The sequence below is a fragment of the Primulina eburnea genome, chromosome 11 (genome assembly GCF_022965805.1).
Source record: "Primulina eburnea isolate SZY01 chromosome 11, ASM2296580v1, whole genome shotgun sequence".
Taxonomy (NCBI): domain Eukaryota; kingdom Viridiplantae; phylum Streptophyta; class Magnoliopsida; order Lamiales; family Gesneriaceae; genus Primulina; species Primulina eburnea.
The window spans coordinates 16,188,956-16,197,437 of record NC_133111.1 but is presented as its reverse complement, the minus strand read 5'-3'; the positions used below and the strand labels follow the sequence as shown (position 1 = coordinate 16,197,437).

The 8,482-nt window shown below is 37.7% G+C and overlaps 1 long non-coding RNA gene across 3 annotated transcripts; it reads right to left on the bottom strand.

The window, feature by feature from the left end:
- Positions 1 to 1,720: 1,720 nt before the first annotated feature.
- LOC140805922 (uncharacterized) lies at positions 1,721 to 3,967 on the bottom strand. 3 transcript variants are annotated; one of them, XR_012112394.1, is made up of 5 exons: positions 3,301 to 3,952; positions 3,103 to 3,205; positions 2,942 to 2,965; positions 2,697 to 2,744; positions 1,721 to 1,976 (listed from the first exon to the last, which is right to left on the bottom strand). It is a non-coding gene; the product is annotated as an uncharacterized lncRNA (long non-coding RNA). The 3 variants fall into 3 exon arrangements; XR_012112392.1 differs by having other exon boundaries at positions 2,942 to 3,205; positions 3,301 to 3,967; XR_012112393.1 differs by lacking the exon at positions 2,697 to 2,744 and having other exon boundaries at positions 2,942 to 3,205.
- Between the last annotated feature and the right edge of the window lie 4,515 nt (positions 3,968 to 8,482).

Below are 8,482 nucleotides of genomic sequence, written 5' to 3'. Positions count from 1 at the left end.
TATCTGGAAATGGTTACAAATGGTCTTCAAAACTTGTCTGGACGCATGGATGACTTAATTGCTCGGGTCATTGCCAATGATGCCAGAAAGGGGGAAGAAGAACAAAGAGAAAGATTTCTAACAGAAGAAGAACAAAGGAGAAACAGAGACAAAGCAGAATCCTCAGTCAGACAAAGAGACCAAGATGACAAGAATGAAGATGTCATATACAGGGATATTGAAACCAGTAATTAAAATTTGTGTTAAAACTCTTACTGCTTTCCTATATTTATGTTTTGCATTTATCTTATCTTTATTGTCGTTCTAACATTATCTAGGTTTTTGCATCACCACAAAAGGGGAAATTGTTAGATCTAAATTTATTGTGGCGATGAAAATCAAAACCAGAAGATAACTTGTTAAAATAGTAGATAACTAAAAAGCAAAATCAGTAGCGTAGAAAAGCAGAAGAAGTACCTAAACGGATATAGAATCAGAAGCAGAAGAAAGGACCTTATTGGACTCGACATCTTAACGTTATCAGCTTTAAATGTTACTGTTACTTTTTTCTAGTACAAGTATTAATTGCAGCATTAATCACTGTACGAAGTCATTTAATTCACTTTGTCGATTTTAGTATAAAACATGACTGATTGTTTTATAGCTTTTCTGCAGGAACCTATTTCGGTAATAAAGCTGATTCTATCAGAAGTCAGAAGACAGTTTCTGATTTAAAGACGTTGAACTCAGTCACCTATATATATGGAACAAACCCATATAGAAGATAGTGCGACATATCTTTCAAAATCAATCTGTATTTCACGAACTGAGAAAACCACGAATCCTTGATATCTTCGAGTTCAACATAAAAAAAGTAGCACACGCTTCATAGCAGACATCTGATCTATTGAGATCATTTTGTGCTTACTGTTTCTTACACTCTTCACAATTATTCACTGCACTCATATTTTACCAAGAAGAGTTTGTAATCTGAAAAGAGTCTTTCCAGAACTTTATTGTATCGCATTTTAACTGTGTTGAGTAACTAAGAGTTTCAGTAGGCAAAGGGTAAGCCCTACTGAAGTGGGTGTGCAGAAGAGTTGTACTATAAAATCCAAATTCTTTTAGTGATACCTTCTGGAAACAGAAGAAGGGGAGACGTAAAAGACTTGATCTTCGAACTTCCATAAACAACTGCTGCCTACTGATATTACTATTTTCATTCACTCCATCAGATTGTTTCCGCACTTAATATTGTAATCTGTTGGAAGTATTCACGACAAGTTAAACTACTATCCCTAACAGGATTTTAGCACCTTCTTTATCCGAGAAAGAAAAGAAAAAATTGGAGAAGAGTTCATTAATCCCCCCTCTAAACTCTTCCTCGATCCCCAACAAGAAAAAATCTTTTGGTCGTGGACTTGATAGAAGGAGACTCGAAGAAAGTTCGTAGAGAATTTATCAAGAGCTATCTCCGCTAACACCAGATGTGAGGCCCATTTACTCTAACGACAATTAATGATCAAACAATAATGGTTTGATTTAAAACTGCAGCGGAAAAAGGTTTAAAATTCTTTAAAACGGACCTCAGGGCCTAGAAAAATTTCGGCATGACCTCCCCGTAAGTAGGATATCCCGAAAACTCAAACAACATTTTATATCAAAATATAATCCAACTAGAGTCAATAAAACAAAACCAAAGTCAACAACCTATAGCCGCACTGGCCAGGACTAAACAGAATTTAAAACTTACCACATACTCACCAGATCATTAAAATCACAGAGTCGCCTCAGAAAATAACAAGAACAACCAAATATCACTACAGATACACGGGGCATCTCCCCGACAAATAAGATACAATACAAGACTGAAACAACTCAAGACATGCATATAGACTGACTAGGAGACTCTACTGAACAGAACCAAGCAATCCAACCTCAATCCCGAGCTCCACTGTCGGAACCTCGGCCTGATGCTGCAAAACGACTCGGGAGATCTACCATGGTGCCCAATAGCAACCACAGCAGCCCCCCCAGTAAACAACTGAGGTTAGGATTCTGGTATGAAACAATTCAACAATAACAACAATAAACATAAATCATGCATAATCATATAATAAAATGTGATATGAAATGCATGAAAGGCTCAACGAATAATCGGGATAACAAGAGCCAACAAACAGTACGATAACAACTAGAATAATGCTCGAGAAACAACACAAGGGGGCTACATCGTCATGCAGCTAAACCCCCCTGCCAAGAATGCGAGGTATTCCAAGCTGTGCTGAATAACACTCCTGACTCGGCCTCCATACAGTTTATACGATATAACAGGATGGCACAATAGAACAAACTAGATGACACAATCTCAGCGCTCACCTCAAAAGGTTGCACTAACCACGGGATTGTTCAATCACATCTACAGTCTCATGTGTATAGGCCTATCAGCCACACTATGATCCCGAGATAAACAAAAGTGCCAGATAACAACGAATATCAACAATGGGCTAACAAGAACGATAGGCTCCACATGAATGTCGTAACTGTATGCCCGATGCTAAATGCCAACTAATATGTCAAATTAATAAACATATATCACAACGAAGACATTTAACATATTACAACAGTCACAATCATAAACACGATCAGTGCAACACATAATGACAATTAAACATAATTTATACTTTACCGTCATATGCTACCGAACTGTAACATACCTAAACCGACTCTAAAATCAAAACAAGCTCAACTTTATTCTCCTCGACCTAAAAATGATAAAAATAGGTCGAATAATTCACAATTAGCCAATAACACTAAATTAATCCAATTATTGATTTTTAATTATCAAAACTTAATTCCCAAATCAATTTCAACAATTCTGAAATTTCAAATAAATACCGTAATTCTCCAAAATAATCAAACGATTAACTCGATACTAATTCACAAACTCCTCGATTTATACCTCAAAGCTCTCCAACAATCGAACCTACAATATAAACCCAATATATACGTCAATATAATGCATTAAAATCAACAAAGCGAAATTAAATCGAAGCGAGTAAAATTACACTTCGGGGCAGCCTACTTATGCACCGAAAAATCTGGAATTTGATCCAAAATTACCAAGATCGAAGTATAAACTAGTCGCTAGCGGTCCAATGTTGCTACTCGCCGAAAAAGACGCCGGAAAACACTATTCACGACCAAAAACCGAACTGAAAACTAGCTGGAAAATGCAGGAACAACAAGGTAAGATTTAAGCTTCAAATCCTTGCTCAATATACTCCAAAAAAAACCAAGAAAAACCAAGCAATAGCTCACTTAAAATCGAACAAGATAATCGAAAAGGAGCAGTCCCGAAATAGGGTTCGATTGGGGCTGAAACGAGCATCAAAAGTGGCGATTTATGGTTCAAAACGAAGCTACTGAAGTAAGGAAGACAACCCCTCAAACCGTTCGTGATTTCGATGCCGGACGGAAAAGTTATGGCTTCAACAAAATGAAGGTGTAGAAAGTGACGAAAATGGAGAAATGGGAAGGAAAGTTACGGGATTGGGGATTGGGTTTCTGATTATTTCCTTTCTCTCTCATAAAGACAAATTGTGTGTATGTATATGTATATTTAGTTACTAAATAAAATAGTAACACATGCCCAATAATCCCGGTTTTGCATTTGTTTTGCTCTCGTGTGTTATTTAAACTCTATATGTATTTTATATCGTTAAATTCTCCGATATTTTCAAATACATATTTTTAACACACTTCTTGAATTTATTTGGCATAAATAATTATTTTAATTTACAACTCAATAATTATTCTAATTATGCCAAATTACCAGATAATTAATTACAGGGCCTTACACTTCTCCACCCCTTGAAACAAATTTTGTCCTCGAAATTTCTGTTTATACACATACATCTTACACACGATACAAAACCAACAATACATTACTAATAATTAAACAGATATGGATAAGATGCTTTCATCTTCTGTTCTGTTTCCCATGTTGATTCTTCTACCCCATGTCTCGACCACTGAACGCGTACAAGTGGTATAACTTTATTGCGTAAAACTTTATCTTTATGATCCAAGATACAGACAGGATACTTAGTATACGATAAAAATGGATCAAGTTCAACCTCATTAGGCTGAATCACATGAGATGGATCGGGCTCATACTTACGCAACATAGAAACATGGAAAACATCGTGGATACCAGACAAAGACTGAGGCAAATCCAAACTATAAGTGCAAGTCCCAATACGCTCAACAATCTCGTAGGGACCAACGAAACGAGGTGACAACTTACCTCTCATACCAAAACGAACAACACCTCTAAACGGAGAGATTCTCAGAAAACAAAATCTCCAACTTGAAATTCTAGAGGTCGACGACGTCTGTTAGCATAACTAGCTTGACGATCTTGGGCAGCTTTCATTCTCTGACAAATCAACTAGACTTTATCATGCATTTCCTGAACAATATCAGGTCCAGTCAACTGCTTCTCCCAAATTCATCCCAACAAAGAGGTGATCGACATCGTCTGCCGTACAAAGCTTCAAAAGGAGCCATACCAATAGTCACCTGGAAACTGTTGTTATATGAAAATTCTACTAGTGGTAAAGCTTCCTGCCAACTGTCTTTAAAATCCATGACCACAGCTCGAAGCAGATCCTCGAGTGTCTGAATCATACGCTCTGTCTGACCATCTGTCTGAGGATGGTACGCAGTACTCATCGCAAGTCGTGTACCCATTTCTTTTTGGAAACTAGTCCAAAACTTTGATGTGAATCTAGGGTCACGATCTGAGACTATTGCAACTGGAACTCCATGAAGTCTCACAACATTTTCAATATACAGACGAGCCATTTTCTTATACGAATATGTCCTCTCATACGGAATAAAGTGTGCTGATTTAGATAATCTGTCGACAATCACCCAAATAGCATCGAAATGACGAGAAGTACGTGACAAATGCATGACAAAATCCATAGCTACGTGCTCCCAGTTCCACTGAGGAACCTCAAGGCTATGCAGTAATCCTCCCGGTCTCATTCGTTTCTCTTTGACTTGCTGACAGATCATAAAACGAGACACAAATTCAACCACACCCTTTTTCATATTCTTCCACCAAAACTGAGGCCGTAGAATATGATACATTTTCCTTCCTCTTGGGTGAAAAATATATCGAGTACAATGAGCTTCTTTAAGGATGGCTGTACACAATTCAGAAATATCTGGGACAACCAATCTACCATTCAACCGAAGAGAATCATCTGAGTGAATTGACAAACCAGATTGGTGTCCTTGAGATACTAACTCATAAGATTTCAGAACTCGATCATCAGTTTTCTGAGCTGACTTTACAATCTGAATCAACTCTGGCTCAACAGAAATCTGAGATACACAAACAGCATTACCTTGGATTTGAAAATCCAACCCAGAAGTACAAATATCCTCTCGTAACTTAGAAACATGAATTGAGGATAAATTGACGTCAACAACCTTACGACTCAAAGCATCGGCAATGACATTTACTTTTCCCGGATGATACTGGATCTCACAATCATAATCTTTCAAAAGATCCATCCAACGTCTCTGTCTCATATTCAGATCTGACTGAGAGAACAGATACTTCTAGCTTTTGTGATCAAAATAGATTACAAATTGCTCCCCAAACAAATAATGTCTCCAAATCTTGAGAGCAAAAACAATAGCAGCCAGTTCCAAGTCATGAACAGGATACTTAGACTCATGCGGTTTCAACTGACGAGAACCATAGGCCACAACTCTACCATGCTGCATCAGAACACAACCTAGACCTTGATTAGATGCATCAGTGCAAAACACAAATCCTCCAGAACCACTTGGAATGGTAAGAACTAGTGCAGAAGTCAATCTCTTCTTCAACTCGACAAAGCTTGACTCACATTCATCAGACCAAATGAATCTCTGATTTTTCTGAGTCAATTGAGTGATAGGTCTAGCATTCTTTGAGAAATTTTCGATAAATCTCCGGTAATAACCAGCTAAACCCATGAAACTACGAATCTCTGGCACATTGGTCGGTCGTGCCCAGTTCAGAACTGCTTCCACTTTACTTGGATCGACAGAAATACCATGTTGAGATATGACATGGCCGAGAAATACCACTCTATCTAACCAAAACTCACATTGGATAGCTTGGCGTACAACTGCTTCTTTTGAAGAATTCGAAGAACTATCCTCAAGTGTTTAACATGCTCTTCCTCGGACTTGGAATAAACAAGAATATCATCGATGAATACAATCACAAAACGATCGAGATATTTACGAAATACTCGATTCATCAAGTCCATAAACACAACAGGAGCATTGGTCAAACCAAAAGGCAAAACCAAAAATTCAAAGTGTCTGTATCTCGTGCAAAAAGCTGTTTTCGTCATATCTTCTTGTCTAACTCGCACTTGATGGTACCCAGAACGGAGTTCAATCTTAGAATACACTGAAGTACCTTGAAACTGATCAAATAAGTCATCAATCTTAGGGAGTGTATATTTATTCTTGACAGTAGACTTATTCAGTTGCCGACAATCAGTACACATCCTCATCGTTCCATCTTTCTTCTTGACAAATAGAATCGGTGCACTCCCATGGTGAAGAACTCGTACGAATATAACCTTTACTCAACAAATCCTGTAATTTTTCTTTCAGTTCTTTCAGCTCAACAGGGGCTAAACGATATGGTGCTCGGGATATGGGTTCAGTTCCTGGCATTAATTCGATACTGAACTCAACTTCTCGTTCTGGTGGAAAACCAGGAATATCTTCTGGAAACACATCAGGAAACTCACAGACTACAGGAATATCAGAAATCCGTAGCTCATCTTGCGATAGATCCACAGCATGAACCAGAAAACCTTCATGACCAGAATCTAACAATCGATTAATCTCAATGGCAGAAACTAGAGGAATCTTGGCTTGAGAACCACGACCATAGAAATTCCATTTAGGATCAAAGCTAGGTCTGAAACGAACTATTCCTCGATAACAGTCAACAGTGGCACGATTTGCAGTCAAAACATCCATACCAACGATACAATCAAAGTCATGCATAGGTAGAACTATGAGATTCAAATATAGAATGTTTTCATCGTGAAACAAAATCACATTAAACACCACATTATCAGTGATAATCATTTTGCCCATAGGAGTAGCAACAGATAGATTGGAATTCATACTAGTGGTGCGAAGATCATGCGAAACAACAAATGCATGAGAAACAAAGGAATGAGATGCTCCAGTATCAAATAACACTCGTGCTATAAAACCACATAGAGTGCAGTTACCAGTAATGACAGTACCTGGAGCTGACTGAGCCTCATCCTCAGTGAAGGCAAATACATGAGCAGATGACTGATTTTGTTGACCACCTTGCCCTCTGCTCTGATGCGAAGGGCGACTAGGCTGATGGGAAAACTGGGACGCAGCTGGAATTCTAATACCTTGAGCTCCACTACCTGCCTGGGCTGATTTCCCCATCTTACTAGGACAAACTCTAGCAAAATGGCCCGGCCGACCACAAACATTACAAACCCCTTGAACTCCAACACACTGATTACTGGAATGCTTGCCTCCACAGTGATCACAGTAAGGTCCACTATAGCGATATCCCCCACGGTTCCCCGAACTCCCTGAACTCGAAGAACTAGAACCAGGCTTCTTAAATTGTTTCCCACGTGGACGAAGAGATGCGGAACCAGATGAACTGAATTGTTGTCTCCCCGACTGATGATGTTGGGTAGGAACTCGATTGCCACTCCTCTTAAGACTAGCTTCAGCCCTTTTTGCTATTTCCACTACTTCAAGATAATTCAGTGGCTTACCGGTAGAAACAAAAAGGTGTTGATGATCGCTCAACCCTTCAATGAAACTTTCGACGACAGCAACCTGACTCGTAGCCACATGAGGAGCATATCTCAGCATAGCATAAAAAGTATCCGCATAATCCGCAACTGACATATCGCCTTGTTTCAGGTTATGAAACTCATAAGCCTTAGAACTCTAGAATGATGGAGGACAATAACTGTGACACCCTAAAAACAAAGGTGCATAAATGCATTTTTATTAGTACAAATTCTACTATTTTCATTTTTAAAATATTATCACATTATTGGTCGGTACAAATTTTATTTGTCCAAAGTATCTAGAAATACATTAAAATACATCACAATACACTTAAAAAATTCATCAAGCACTATAAGGTTTCATTCCAAAATCAAATACCCAAAATATAATAAAATATTATAATTAAACTCAACATATATGTTAAGTAATTAATAACAATAATTATTAAGTTCAATATAAAATAATTAGGTTCAATAATTAGATACACGAATATAATAGTATTAAGTTTGGATAAACATGAGATTTTTTCTATTTAAATAAATAAATAAATAAAATATAATAAAATAAGGATAAAGTCTTGGCTATAAATACTGAATACCATCTCCAAATCACAAAT